The sequence below is a fragment of the Palaemon carinicauda genome, chromosome 27, assembly GCF_036898095.1.
Source record: "Palaemon carinicauda isolate YSFRI2023 chromosome 27, ASM3689809v2, whole genome shotgun sequence".
Taxonomy (NCBI): domain Eukaryota; kingdom Metazoa; phylum Arthropoda; class Malacostraca; order Decapoda; family Palaemonidae; genus Palaemon; species Palaemon carinicauda.
Genome location: NC_090751.1, coordinates 68,715,639 through 68,730,638, shown reverse-complemented (window position 1 = coordinate 68,730,638; position 15,000 = coordinate 68,715,639). Strand labels below are relative to the sequence as shown.

General features: G+C 34.4%; 1 protein-coding gene across 4 annotated transcripts in view; it reads left to right on the top strand.

Annotated features, from left to right (window-relative positions):
• Positions 1 to 10,319: 10,319 nt before the first annotated feature.
• The window catches only part of LOC137620751 (kappa-scoloptoxin(11)-Ssd1b-like), a 49,622-nt gene continuing 44,941 nt past the window's right edge, over positions 10,320 to 15,000 (top strand). The window contains exon 1 of one of the 4 annotated variants that reach the window (XM_068351141.1): positions 10,320 to 10,348. The gene's annotated coding sequence lies outside the window, so the exon portion shown is untranslated. The other 3 variants (XM_068351140.1, XM_068351139.1, XM_068351142.1) reach the window with 3 other exon arrangements.

Genomic DNA, 15,000 nt, shown 5'->3' with positions numbered 1-15,000 from the left:
GTCTCGTTTCTTTATAGTACGACTTAATAATATTACAAAACGATAACAAGTTGAAGTTGAGTTTATATAGAATTAAATTTCAAGTAATGGCATTAATTATAACTATAAAATTGCATCCTTTTCTCTTTATTTTCGAGACAAAATTTCGGAAATATGGCATATATGAAGCACAAGAATGGCATCTTTTTGAGATGATAAAAGAAAACAATTCTTTTTCTTAAATACGAAAATAAACTTTTTTTTTCTACTGCTGCGAAGTCGGCAATAAATGCATGATGCAAATGTGCACTGTCATATAGATTATTTTCTATTTCTATGGAGGGGGGTAGCTTGAAACCAGTTTCAAACTACCTCCCCGGTAATCTGAAACCGGTTTAAAGTTACCGGGCGGTAGCTTGAAACTGGGGGTAGCTTGAAACTGGGGGTAGCTTGAATCCTTTACACCGGCATGGTTGGCCTTGACGTGATCATTAGCCGTTACTAGTCCACTGCAGAACAAAGGCCTCAGACAAGTCCTTACACTTTCGTCTGTTTACGGTCTTTCTATGCCAAACTTTATTAGTTCGTCAATCCATCGTCTTCTCTTCTTTACCCTGCTTTTTTGCAATCTATGGGGGCCCATTCTGTTTTTCTCATTAAATGTCCTGCCCATGTCCATTTCTTTTTCTTACATGTTGTTAGAATATCCTTTAATCTAGTTTGCTCTTATATCCGTGTTGCTCTTTTTAGGTCTTTTAATATTATATCCATCATTATTCTTTCCATAGCTCTTTGAGTTGTAACTAGCTTACTGTATGTTCTAGAGCTTTAGTAAGGCTCCAAGTTTCCGATGCATAACTTAATTCTGGTAAGACTATCTGATTAAATAATTTTCTTTTAGAGAAAGTGGTATTTTAATTTTCATTATCTCATTTTGTTTACCAAAAGCTTTCCATCCTATGCTTATCCTTCTTTTAATTTCGGTTTCGTGTCGAGGTGAAACACTTACTGTCTATCTTAAGTGAAGTGATCCCTAACACATGTCGACACCATACAATAAATGGAGAAAAGTAAATGTATTTCTGCTGTTATCCTGAAAACTATCTGTAGAGCAGTCTGTCCGAAGAGAAAATATCTTCGATTTTTGGACACCACTAAGACATTATCTAGGCTATTTATTATAAACGTAGAGCAAGATGTCCAAGTACCGTATTTAGAAGTGGAAAACCTGGATGGAAGCACAGAGAATGCTTCACCAAGGAGAGAAAAATGGATCCAAGATACTTCTAGCTGTTGTGGAGAGTGATGTGGTTCCAGATGAACTGGATTCAGTGATCAACGTAGTCTTCAAATATGGAACTTCTGAGGGAGTGAGTAAGCCTCACGTTCGAGGCTGCGTTGCACAAATGGAGTCAATTTTGAAAGATCTGCTTGAACCCCTTTGCAACTTTAGAAGCTTAAGCTCCATTAGAGAAAGAAGAAAAATGGCATGGATAGCAGTTCAGAAACTGTTTCATTGCAGAGAAAATGTAGGAGCTTCGAGACCACAATTTGTCATAAGGAAAAATGCCGCTCTAAATGAATTGAGTCCAAGATCAATGCAGATCACATACCAAATTTCTGCGGGAGCGTGTAAGCTTTACAATTTGGTCTGCTTTGAACAAGAAATGGCGTTCCTGATGAAGCGACGTTGGTCTGGCTGCAAAGGATGGAATCGGAAGCTTCATGAAATTCCTAAAGCCTTTTGAAAATTCATTTATGTATTAAAGAATTATCTTAAATTTCGTATTTATATTTCAAAGAATCTAAATTTTTCATTTATCAATTTTTGTTTAACGTTTTCCGAATTTCAAAATATTTTCATATCAATTTTCACCCTCAAAACCTATGTATCAAAGTGTAGTTCCAAAACTCAATGTAATCGTGAAGAAGGGCCTCGAAGTGATCCGAAACACGTGCCGACACCAAACAATAAATGGGAAGAAGTAAATGTAGTTCTGCTGTTATCCTGAAAAATATCTGCAGGATAGTTTGTCCGAAGAGAAAGTATCTTCTATTTTTGGGCGCCACTAAGACATTTTCTATTCACAATATATATATATATATATATATATATATATATATATATATATATATATATATATATATACATATATATGTATATATATATATATATATATATATATATATATATGTGTGTGTGTGTGTGTGTGTGTGTGTGTGTGTGTGTGTGTGTGTGTATTATTATTATACTGCATGGGTCCCAGGTCTGAGCACCCAAAATATGTTATACGATTATGACTCCCGAAGTCTGGTCATTAAAAAATATTCTATACTATGGCTCGTGACTGGAAACCAAACATATATACAATAGATACTACGACTGGCAAGTCAATTAACCTCTCGAATTCCAAATTACTTTTTTTGCTTTTACATTAAAGCTATTACACTTTAAAGCATTAATACACGAATTCTGAGATCGTTAAATAACTCCCAGACAACAATATATAAAACACAAAATATGCGAAGGTCTCTTAAGGACACTCAAAACTAAACTGAATAATTACTCTTAAGTATTATTAAATTGTATTTAACTCTCCCTGTGGTTCTTAACAGGAATCGAGCGGAAACTGGTCCCAAATAATGATGATTGGAATAATACACTTTCTACAAAAATAAATATATTCTGTATAAATTACTGGAAAAATATTAAGTCTGAACAAAACTTAGAATAAGACAAAAATTTTATGATCTGAACTTATATAAGAACTTGACTTGAACTATTATATCTGAATAAACCTTAACCTAAGAAAAGAAATAATGCAATGAAAATCATACAAATGCTTGAAATAATTCTGAAATGATACAATGTTTAAGTTTGACTCTTAATGAATAATAGTTAACCAGATCACTTTACAAACTTATCCTGCCTACAGGGCTGTTTATAAAAAAACGTTATACAATGCCAACACTCATCCAAATACAATGAGTTCAAAATTACCTTTTAGTATTGTATATTTATTGACACACGATTTGCTTTAGGGCACAGAGTCACTTAGGAGAGGACACACTAACATACTGAACACTTTTGACATATATAACACTGAAGTACTTGAGGGAGAGAGAGGGAGAGGGGAAGGCTGCGGTTCTAACTCGATTTCTATGCCTGTCTGTCTCTGACTCTACCCCAACCTTGGGTCACCTATATATGAAATGTGATAGATTCCAGAACCTTCCAGGACCGAGTTCTGGTAGCGTGTGGGGGGGGGGGGTGACTGTGCCTAAGGGCATCAAAGTTTCCAACTAGATAAAAATGCCAAGAGGCAAATCAAGGGTTTCATTCAACTCTCAGATACACCTCAACGCACCTGCGAGATGACTTCCCAGCTAGCTCCGCCCACCTATTGTCCCCAAAATAAAAAAAAAGATAACATCCTCTCACCGGGTATTCTCGGAACTTCGAAAGCACATGTCACTGAACATTCTATCTCTCAAACATGACTCAATACATCATAAAATATAAAAGAACATTACCTAAGCCTTTGTTCCTATCTTGCATGAATCCTACAACACTCTCAAATAGACTACATAAGACTTCATAGCAAACATACGTGAAATAAAAAGTTAATTCTTAAAAAAATTATGTAAAATTACGTATGTTGACTTGAATAAAAAGTGCAATGAAATTCACAACGAAAGTCTTACGTAATTTACATAAAAATCTTATATCTATATGAGAGGGGCTCATTTTACGGGCTGGGTATCATCTCTTTAATGTGCAAATGAAAATAATATATGAAATATGAATAAAATTAGAAATAAACTACAATATTTACTTTACAGTAGACCAGCATCGTAAGTATATATATATATATATATATATATATATATATATATATATATATATATATATATATATATATATATATATATATATGTCTCTGTGTGTGAAAAGAAGAGAGAGACGAAGTAACCATTCCGTTTCACTAAGAAAGCAGAGGGATAGTTGGAAGAAAGCAGATCAATGTGTGATGATGTTTTTTGTTTTTGTTTTGAAAAAATGGATACATTTATGAGTTGGCATCGATCTAAATAGAGCTAAGTACCCATCGATATCCTATAAGGATAAGGAACCAAACCTTCATGCTTTGCACAAATATTGCAACACTTTGTAACGACGAAAATTACAAATATTTGCAATAAAAATATACATTTGATGTAAGCCTAAATACCGATATTGGAGTACTATGAATGTAACCATACATCTCACCCATCATAAAAAGCAAATTATTTGATCAACATTAATAGTTTTCCGCCTGATTCATATCAATTATTCACATGTTATTGTGGAGGATTAATTTTTTTTTATTTTTATTTTTTTTTTTTTTTGCCAAATCCAGAGAGAGAGAGAGAGAGAGAGAGAGAGAGAGAGAGAGAGAGAGAGAGAGATTGTGTCAGCGAGTGAAAGGTAGGTAGTGTATTGATTGTTTGTTGTGAGAAAGACTATTGGTATAAATGAGATTGTTTATTTATATTTTTAACTAGGTTACGACAGTGGTGAATGTCTTGGGTGAATGACTCTTTTATTTGACTGCTGCTAGAGGCGGTTGTGTGTGTGTGTGTGAATGCTGGATTTACTTTATTTGATTCGACCAGCGTGGAAGTGATTAATCATTTTTTTGAGCCGTAATTCCTCCTTTGAGAGAGATTTTTTTTTGTGGAATTGACTTTTGATGACCTGGCCTGTAATTGATTTTGTTTGTACTGCTCTTTTAGACTGCACAACCATTGATGACCTGCCCTGTTTATTTAGATTTCGATTGATGGTGATAATGATGATGATGATGATGATGATTTTATAATCATCATCATCATTATCACCATCACCATCACCATCACCATCACCATTACCACCCCAATCAGCGAGCCAGTTGTGGCAAATTGCCACCCAGTGGACTGTTGACCACACAGCTGTGATAGTGGTAGTTTGCCGTAAAAAACAGTTCGGCTTTGTGTTGAAGACAGTGTTGGTGTGCCATAAAAGATAATATATTTATTTTTTTGTGTTGGTGTGCGGTGTAATTTAAGTTTGTTAGGGTTTTTTTTGTGTTTATTTGAATGGTGTTTATTGTATATTTAGAGTTAAGTTTTTGGATGCAGTTGATTCTAGTTTTAAGTGTTAGTTTTTGAGAATATGAATTTAGTTTTAAGGTTATGTTTTATTTTTATGTCCTTTTTTTCCAAGAGTCCCGCTGCTGATAACGTATGGGGAAAGTTTGTGTAGAGGAAACTATTGTCAGTTAAAGTGATTCAAGGGTGTGGGGGTTGTTCTTGTGACATCCCGCCACATTATCTTTCATTAAGTCAACGGTCAGTCACACTTATCTTCTAAACTCTGTCGCATGGGATTAAAGCTAAATACTCCAAGAAATAAAGAGAGTCTTAAATAATCGTAGGACACAAAACCAATGTGTTGGTGGTTGTTTTTCTTTGTATGCACAAATCCAAATAAGTGTTATAACGAAGAGTACAGCTAAGAAGAGGAACCTTGTTTTATCAAATGAATAATTCGGAGTCATGTCAAAGAAATTTTGTTCCTTTCACTTTATCTCTAAAATGTCATTCCAAATAAAAGAATAAGTAAATAGTAACCGCTCTCACGGACAACATATGGAAATTATACATGCAAAATGTCCAGGATAATGATACTCTTTATAAAGGTAATTCATTGATAAATGGATATATTATTTAGGTATTATTCTTCAGGGTCCCTTACTAGCAATCTGCTTGACTTGAGTTCGAGACCAGCTCAAGCTCGTTAATTTCTTACAGTGTTTGCAACTTCACCATCTTCATGAGCTAGGGATGTAGGGTCTACCAGCTGAGTCATCAGCAACCATTGCCTAGCCCTCCCTGATTCTAAAGGGTACCTGACACTTGCACGCATTCGTGGCACGCATTGGCACGCATTGATGCGCGAACCCGCGTGAACGAGTCGTGAAATTGTCGTGAACAGTGCGGGAACGATGCGTGGCATGCGTGCCATGCGTGCCCAGAACTTTGAAATGTTTAAAGTTTGTGGCACGCATTGACACGCCAAAAATAGTCGTGAACGATGCGAGAACTGGCGTGAACTGGAGTGAACGATGCGGGAACTGGCGTGAACTGGAGTGAACGATGTGGGAAGTGGCGTGAACTTTATAATGAAGAGAAACAAAAAGGAAACGAAAAAATTAATGAAAAGGAAAGAAAAATAAACCTAATAAATTTTTATATTTGCTGTTTTAATGTGAAAAAAAAATTATATCTTATTTCAAACTATTTCTATAACTTTATAATGAAGAGAAACAAAAAGGAAACGAAAAAATTAATGAAAAGGAAAGAAAAATAAACCTAATAAATTTTTATATTTGCTGTTTTAATATGAAAAAAAAATGATATCTTATTTCAAACTATTTCTATAACTTTATAATGAAGAGAAACAAAAAGGAAACGAAAAAATCAATGAAAAGGAAAGAAAAATAAACCTAATAAATTTTTAGATTTGCTGTTTTAATGTGAAAAAAAATGATATCTTATTTCAAACTATTTCTATAACTTTATAATGAAGAGAAACAAAAAGGAAACGAAAAAATTAATGAAAAGGAAAGAAAAATATAAACCTAATAATTGTTTATATTTGCTGTTTGAATGTAAAAATAAAATGATGTCTTATTTCATGCACACAATTATTTTCCTATATTACCAATCAAGAGCCAAAACTTTTGTTTTAAATGAAAATGAACTGAAAAATAAACCCAAGAAATTTTTAAGTTTGCTGTTTGAATGTAAAAATAAAATGATGTTTTATTTCATCAACATACTTATTCTTCTTTATTACCTTAAAATGAAGAGCAAAACAAATTATTTCTGTTTGCTGTTTTAATGTAAAAATAAAATGATTTCTTATTTTAACACACTTTTTTTCTCTATTCTGAGGTAATTTTTGTAGCCCCTTGGATCTTCCTTGTTGAGTTCAGTCAATAGACTGTCATAGTGTCCAAACGACTGCCTTCTGGTTAACCATTCCCTGACCCACACTTTTCTTTGTATCTTTCTTCGAGGTAGGGTTGGCTTTTGTTTCTCTTTTTCCTTTGCCAGCTTTTTCTGATGCACTCCAACAAAGGCTACAGCAGCTGCCAGGTATAGGTATCTTCTCCTCAATGCAATGGTGTCTCTGACAGAAAGCATTGTTGTCTCTTCCGAAGCCAATCTAAGAATGTCCTCGGGCTGGAGAAGCCCCGTTTTTATATGGAGTGGCCAATTCGTGAACTGGCGTGAACGATGCGTGAACGATGCGGAATGATGCGGAAAGATGAGTGAACGTGTCGTGAACTTGTCGTGAACTAGGCGTGCCAATTCGTGCCATGGCGTGAACGTGGCGTGAACTTGTCATGAACTATGCGTGAACGTGTTGTGAACTGGTCGTGAACAGTGCGGGAAAAAACCCAGTACGTGCCACAAAGTGGCACTCACTGGCACGCATCAATGCGTGCCAGTGCGTGGCAAAAATGCGCGCAAGTGTTAGGCAGGCTTAACATGGGTGGAGAAGGGGCTTGGGCGCTGATCATTAGTATATATGGTTAGCCTCTAGGGTATTGTCCAACTAGGGCTCTGCCTCTGCCACTCATGAGTGATTTTTAAAGATCTTTTAAAAAACTGGAAAAGATTGTATACACCGGCAATCTGACAACAGCATGTACTTTGAAAATTGCTGCGTTAGATTATCACTATCGCTGAGCTGTATAATAATACGGTCGTTAGAGAGCCTCATTATTGCTAGGTATTTAAGATAGAGTTTTGAGATCACTGATTTTCGTCAGCTTACAGTAATTCATAAGTTTCAGTCGAGGGGCTGCCCATTCAATTAGGAAAACTAAAACAACTATAGACTGTAATCGATTGTTATTGTTCACCTTTGACGAGCATCAACTTTCTAATAAAAGAAAAAACTTTATTTTTATTTCTTGGATGATTACTACTGTGAAGTCAAATATGTTTTTACATCCTGTGTGATTAATCATTATTGAGTTCTTTAATACGAATGTTTGAGTAGTATATATCCTTGGACCATTCTACCTTAAGCCATTTATACATGATATTTTCTAGAATAACAAAGATTAGGGATGTCAGAGCTAGTTAAATGATCAGGAATTTTTCTTCATTATATTTCTTATCTATAATGCGACTTATTATATGGACTTTTGGTCACAAAGTCTACTGTAGTGTTGATGAAATATATTATTAAGATTTCATTCTTAATTGTCTACATAGCTGAAATAAAAGATTATATGTTTATAGGTATAATTAGGGTTATCTTTTATGCTTCACATTTAGTAATCGGAACCAATACCCACACCAGGCATCAAATATCTGAATCATTAAGTAAAAACTTAATAACAGAATATTTTCCCATATCAATTGAATTAAGTCATTTACGTGTGAGTGAAACTATTTTAGCTTCTTTTTATTGGGCTTAAAGTTATTCTTACGAAGCTGGTCTTCATAAGAGTAAAATATTTTATTCACGTATTTTATTTGTGTATTTAAGAGATGTATAGCCAGGTCGTAGGGTGAGCTCCACTCACGTAGGATTAAGTAATGTATGTAAATTACATAAGACTTTCGTAATTCCTTTAATTGTATTTTCATTCAGTTCCGTACATGTAAATTTACGTTATCTTAAAGAATAAAATTTTCATTTCACGTAGTTTTGTTACAAAGTCTTATGTAAGCTTGTTAAAAGGTATGCTGTATGACACACACTAGGAATTGAATCATGTTTCCACGTGGTTGGAAAATATATGAAAGTTCTAGACTAAAGTTTAATCTTATTTTTTAAGATTACGAGATTAGGAGGGAGGAGTTAGCTGAGAGAGTTGCCTCGCCAAACAACGATAGTACCCCTTCTTCAAATTGCTAAGTTGGCAACCTTACGCCGCTAGAGTCAGGATTTACTAGAAATTTCTAGATGGGGTTAAGTTAATATATAAGGACCTAGCAATGCATAGAAGCAAAAGAGATCCAGCCTAATCCTCAGGAGAGCCATCGTCCGATAATCCTATCCAGCATCTATTCCGCCACTACGTATCTCCTCTCCAACATGCATAGTGCTTTCTCTCAAATGTGAATAGTGTTTGTTCAAACATTGGAATTTCTGTGGTTTAAGTTAATAGAATTGCCGTGTATATTATAAAAATTAATTGGTTTTTGTGACTGGCCCTGTGATATTAGGTTAATCAGAGATAGTGTAATTACTTTACTTAACCATTCGATAACCTTGTGTGAGCCAAGTACATAAGAGTAACAATTGAGTATATGTCAGTGTAATTCTGATTTATTTCCTATAAGTGTTAAAGTGTCATTTATTCATTAATTGTTAAAATTAGATATTTCTATAAATTAATTTTTTGTGAAACAAGTGATTGTATAATGATTTTTGAAGTGTCTTTCTTTTTGTCTTAGTCTAAAGTTTGGTCAGATTTAATATTTCGAGTAATTTAATTTTGGTGTTAATTTTTAAACATTAACTTTTTATAGAATATATTCATTTTTGTAAAGTGTGTATTATTTCGACCACCAATACTCTTCTCAGTGCTTTGCTCGAATCCCTTGACTAAGAACCGAAGTAAGAGGCTGATTTAAGAATAGTTCCCTATAAAAGTAAAGTAATCATCCAGTTTTGTTTTGAGCGTAAAGTAAAGAGACCTTTTAGATATTCAGTGTTCATATAGATTATTGTCTGGGAGTTGCGTATTATTCTCAGAGCTCGGAGGTATTTCTCTTGCGTATCAGATTGTGTAACATAAAGCAGGTGAGTTATGGAGCCCGGTAATTTATGTAATTCGCTAGTCGTAATATTATATAATAACATCGTATACAATTAGAGAATGCTATTATTTTTAAATGAAATAGTAAGTACTCCTGATACTGTTGCTAATAATAATAATAATAAAAATAATAATATTAATAATAATAATAATAGTAATAATGATAATAATAATAATAATAATGATGATAATAATAGCTTCATTTCCTCAGATGATATAAATAACATTTGAGTTACTAGACAGCATTTAATCTTCTTAATTTTATCGCAACGTTCAAGTTCAAAGCTCAAAGCTCCGTATGGCCATTGGGACGCTGTTGCTGTTCTTGTTGCGAGGAGATCTTGGCTTCAATCTTCGTCTAAAAACATTTGTGTGTAGAAGCTTCCTCAGCCCTTCTCTCTCTCTCTCTCTCTCTCTCTCTCTCTCTCTCTCTCTCTCTCTCTCTCTCTCTCTCTCTCAGTCAGTTGCTCAGTTTGGTGGCTGTGGGTCTTTGCCAAAGAGTTCGTCTCTCGTCTTAGCCGATACAGGATATAATAAGACTCCGTTTCAAAAAGATAAAACTCCAAAGATAAGATTGGATGTGTTTGTTATTGACGTAGTTTTATTGAGGACCATCACGGAGTGCAGTGACGATTGATGAGCAAACGATGGGTGAACCGCATGTGGTCTAACATTGTATTCTGATGGCTTTGGGATATCAGGAAGTATATATTTAATCTCACATTATTCCTCCATTTGCATGAAAATTACGTCGTAGGAAATACACAATTATGAACAAATCACAATTTGCAACAATAGAAAAGAAAAATGTTAGTGTATTAAAATGCTATTAAAAGGAATTAAAAGAAAATGAGAAATTTTTAGATTTATTGAGGACACCAAATCTGCCTCTATGATGAACAACTAAGCAAATTAGGTGAAAAACTATATCAAAGGAAATTACTTAAAAGACTTACTAGGAAAGATTCAGCTGATGAGTAATTTCAAAATGTGCATCGATAAGCAAAAAATTTCGTTACTAATTGCGTATGCCTAAAATTCAAAGGTTAATCGAAACTTTCCGTCAATATTTTTATTTATTGAGCTGGTTGAAGAATTGAAATTTACACAGTTTGATCAATCACCTTTGTGATGTCATGCATGCTGTTTTCTTTTGCAACTTTGTTAAGTGAAAAACTACAAAAAAGTATGCAGCAATATTATTTCTATCTATGATCGAAAGGATTCCCTTTGGAGATGAGAATCTGCAAATCTAACCTACTTGTTACGGAGTTGTGCGGTGGACGTCTCTGCGTACATACATGCAGGATGTATCTCCACAATGAAAAATATGAGTGCGTTCCCATACTAGAACACCTTTACATGATCATGCAGTAAACATATTCTGAGTTAAAACAAAAATATCTGTGCTCGAATTGCCATTCTATAGTTTAACAATATAGTAAAAAAAACTTGTACCGATTTTAGCCGAGGTACACGCATCGTTATTATTATTATTATTATTATTATTATTATTATTATTATTATTATTATTATTATTATTATTATTATTATTATTATTGTTGTTGTTGTTGTTAGTGTTGTTGCTGTTGCTGTTGTTAGCTGAGATACAATCCTAGTTGAAAAAACAGGATGCTATAAGCCTTGGGGCTCCTACAAGGAAAATAGCCTAGTGAGGAAAGGAAATAAGGAAACAAATAAAATTGTGTGTTTGAGTGTACCCTTCAGCAAGAGAACTTTAACCCAAGACAGTGGAAGACCATGGTACAAAAGCTATGGCACTACCCAACACGGGAGAACAATAGTTTGATTTTGGAGTGTCCTTCTCCTAAAGTTGCTGCTTATCAAAGCTAAAGACTCTCTTCCACTCCTTGAGCGAAGAAAAGTTGTTTGGTTAGCTTGATGTTGTCAAGTGTTTGAGGAAAGAGGAGAATGTATAGAGAATAGCAGGCCAGACTATTCGGTGTATGTGCAGGCAAAGGAAAAATGAGCCATAACCAGAGAGGGATCCAATATGGTATTATCTGGCCAATCAAAGGACCTTGCCTTGGCCAACCTACTCCCTATTGTCATGCTTTAGCTGTAAACAACTCATTAGCATGGATTTAATACAGCACATTAAAGTAAATTAACACTCGATTTCTTTCCTTTCGCTTGCACATACAAGAAATATAGATTACCTCCCACTAGTGGTAATTTACAAGAGGCTGAGAAACCCTCATGTGGATGATGAGTTATTCCCTAAAGATGTTGTGCCCTGATGAATCTACTCTATTTTTAGTACAGTGCAAAATTGTGAGCTGATCAGTATTAATTAGCGATCAACTTGTTTTACATACACTCTAATGAAGCTCATTCACAATTATAGCAATGTATTTGTTAGTGTTATCAAGTTTTAATTATTAAAGAGAGGATGTCTAAGATCTTTTTTCAGCTAAAATAAAATTCAGAACTGTAGCGCACTGAAGTAGCCAAACAGGTCTTAGAAATAAGAGTCCCATTAACATCTGTAACTCTTAATGGGAATAGAGATTCGATGAAATGAGTTTGCAAAAGAATGGGACGGTTGTATTGCCCGAATTATGGCAAGGGAAAATGGGGGCTCAATGGGTGTAAACAACTGGCACCAGAGATCACTGCCAAGTGGGCTCCAACCAACGCCACACCACAAAGTTACACAACCTGAGCGACACATAATAAACAAGTCATACCCATCTCAAAATTACGATATAAAAATGGATTTTTGTGATGGCGAAAGTCCTAAATGATTAAACATGGGTCACTATTGAAAGAAAAAATAAAGCAAACTAGAGACAAACCTTTTTTATACTCTCCTTCTTCTCCAAGTGCCAAGTAGGAGCCAACAGCACAAAGAAGATATGCACCTGTTTTGCAAGAACTGTGCATCTGTTACTGTTGCATCTTTCTCCTGGCACCTGGGGGTTGAGGCAAATCCTTCAATTAAGCAAACATAAATAGATGTTGAATTAAAAAAAAATCTATCAAGTCAATAAACATGAGTGAATATTTCAACAAACCACTGAAACAAAAAAAATTGGAATTTATAAAAGATACGTCTCTTTGGCCCCAGAAAAAAAAAAATATATGTCATTTTTAGATAGAAAAACGTATTTTGTACAATAAAGCGAGTTCAAGATTAAAGAATAAATCTCGTATCGACGGCTTACACAATGAAACATTTCCTATTGCTATCAACATTTCAACCGAGGACAGTCAATTACTGTACGAAATAATAATGAACGGCCTTCTTAATAATTCACTGATGGTATTGTTGGTTCGATTCCCACTAGCAAACAAAGAAAGGAAAATTGGATAAACATTGTTTTATGTTCTTTTAGGTAATGACAATCTACGTATCTAATTACTCCGATATTAACTAGATTTAATAGCATTATCTTGTGAAATATGACCTATCAAAGGATATGTTTGCACACACACACACACACAGAGAGAGAGAGAGAGAGAGAGAGAGAGAGAGAGAGAGAGAGAGAGAGAGAGAGAGAGAGAGAGAGAGAGAGAGAGATCACTTATGCCAACTTGAGCGTGGGTGTACTGAGCAACATCAAAGTATTGATATAATAAAGAAAAAGAGAATGAGCGGGAATGGCAATATGAAAGAACAAAATCCTGAAGACTGACTGATTGCTAACGAATTGAATACCTTGTCAAAAATCCCTTAGTGCTAAAAGATTAACCAGTTGATGTGAACACAAGTGACGTAACAAACCTCAAGATCATAAACGAGTAAACCGGGAGGAGTAATACTCTACAAGATGAAAATTTGACCCAGTGCCAAAATTAGCGTGACGGTACGCTGCTGCGGGTTCTGACATTGCTAAGAAAGACCCAAGAATAATGTGTTTTGAAAGGGACGATGCGGGCGCATCTACTTTATACCATTGCCAGAGACATTTGTCTTATTTCTTTACCCACCTTGTTTCTATTTAGTGCCTCTCTGACAACTTTAGTCAATATGAACCATTTTAAAGCAAAACTTCCCTGTGTGTATGTGTGTGCGTACGAAAGATAGGAGACAGACAGACAACATAGAATAGAAATAGTATATTGTCCTCTAAACGGTATCTGAACTTAGCATGAGGTGGGTTTTCTATACTAATAGGATTTAAGTATCGTAGAACAGGATTATAATTGATCATGAAAAGCCATCAGTTGTATAATTGTAAAAGGTGATTGCATGATCTAAGGGCTAGCAATAAATATGAGTTCTGTTTATGTGTGCAAGACTGTACTGCGTTTATAGTATATGTTGCATATATTGTTCTAAAAATATTATTGAAAACAAACAGCCACTTAGGAAAGGATTTCCCTTAAGGTTTATTGTATTTCAATGAATACTTATACTTGAATACATGAGAGAAATGTAAATTTCAAAACTCCAATGAAATGTTATCACAATAGATATTCAAGGCAAGTAAAACATACAGTACATGCATCAATATGAGCAGTTTACTTTGGCCGATGGTATTCAGCAACCATTAAGTAGCGCTACCTAATATGTTACAAGTGTCAAGGTATTTTAAAAACAAGACATCCAATTTGTAAAGAACATTCAAATTCAGAGCATTTACTTCCATTACTAACAACACGAACAATTCATCTTTCAGTTTGTCAACCACACCTGTACACATATTTTGACAATGAAATTTTGACCGTTGTAGGTAATGTCACATAATAAAATACCAAACGTATTAGATATTCTAAAACTTCTATAAACGATATATATATATATATATATATATATATATATATATATATATATATATATATATATATATATATATATATATATGTGTGTGTGTGTGTGTGTGTGTGTGTGTGTATAAATGTATATAAAATTTTAAATAAATATACAAATATGAATAAATAAATAAATAAATCATCATCACCATCATCTCCTACGCCTATTGACGCAAAGGGCCTGGGTTAGATTTCGCCGGTCGTCTCTCTCTTGAGCTTTTAATTCAATACTTCTCCATTCATCATCTCCTACTTCGCACTTCATAGTCCTCAGCCATGTAGGTCTGGGTCTTCCCATTCTTCTAGTTTCTTGTGGAGCCCAGCTGAACGTTTGGTGAACTAATCTTTCTTGGGGAGTGCGAAGAACATGCCC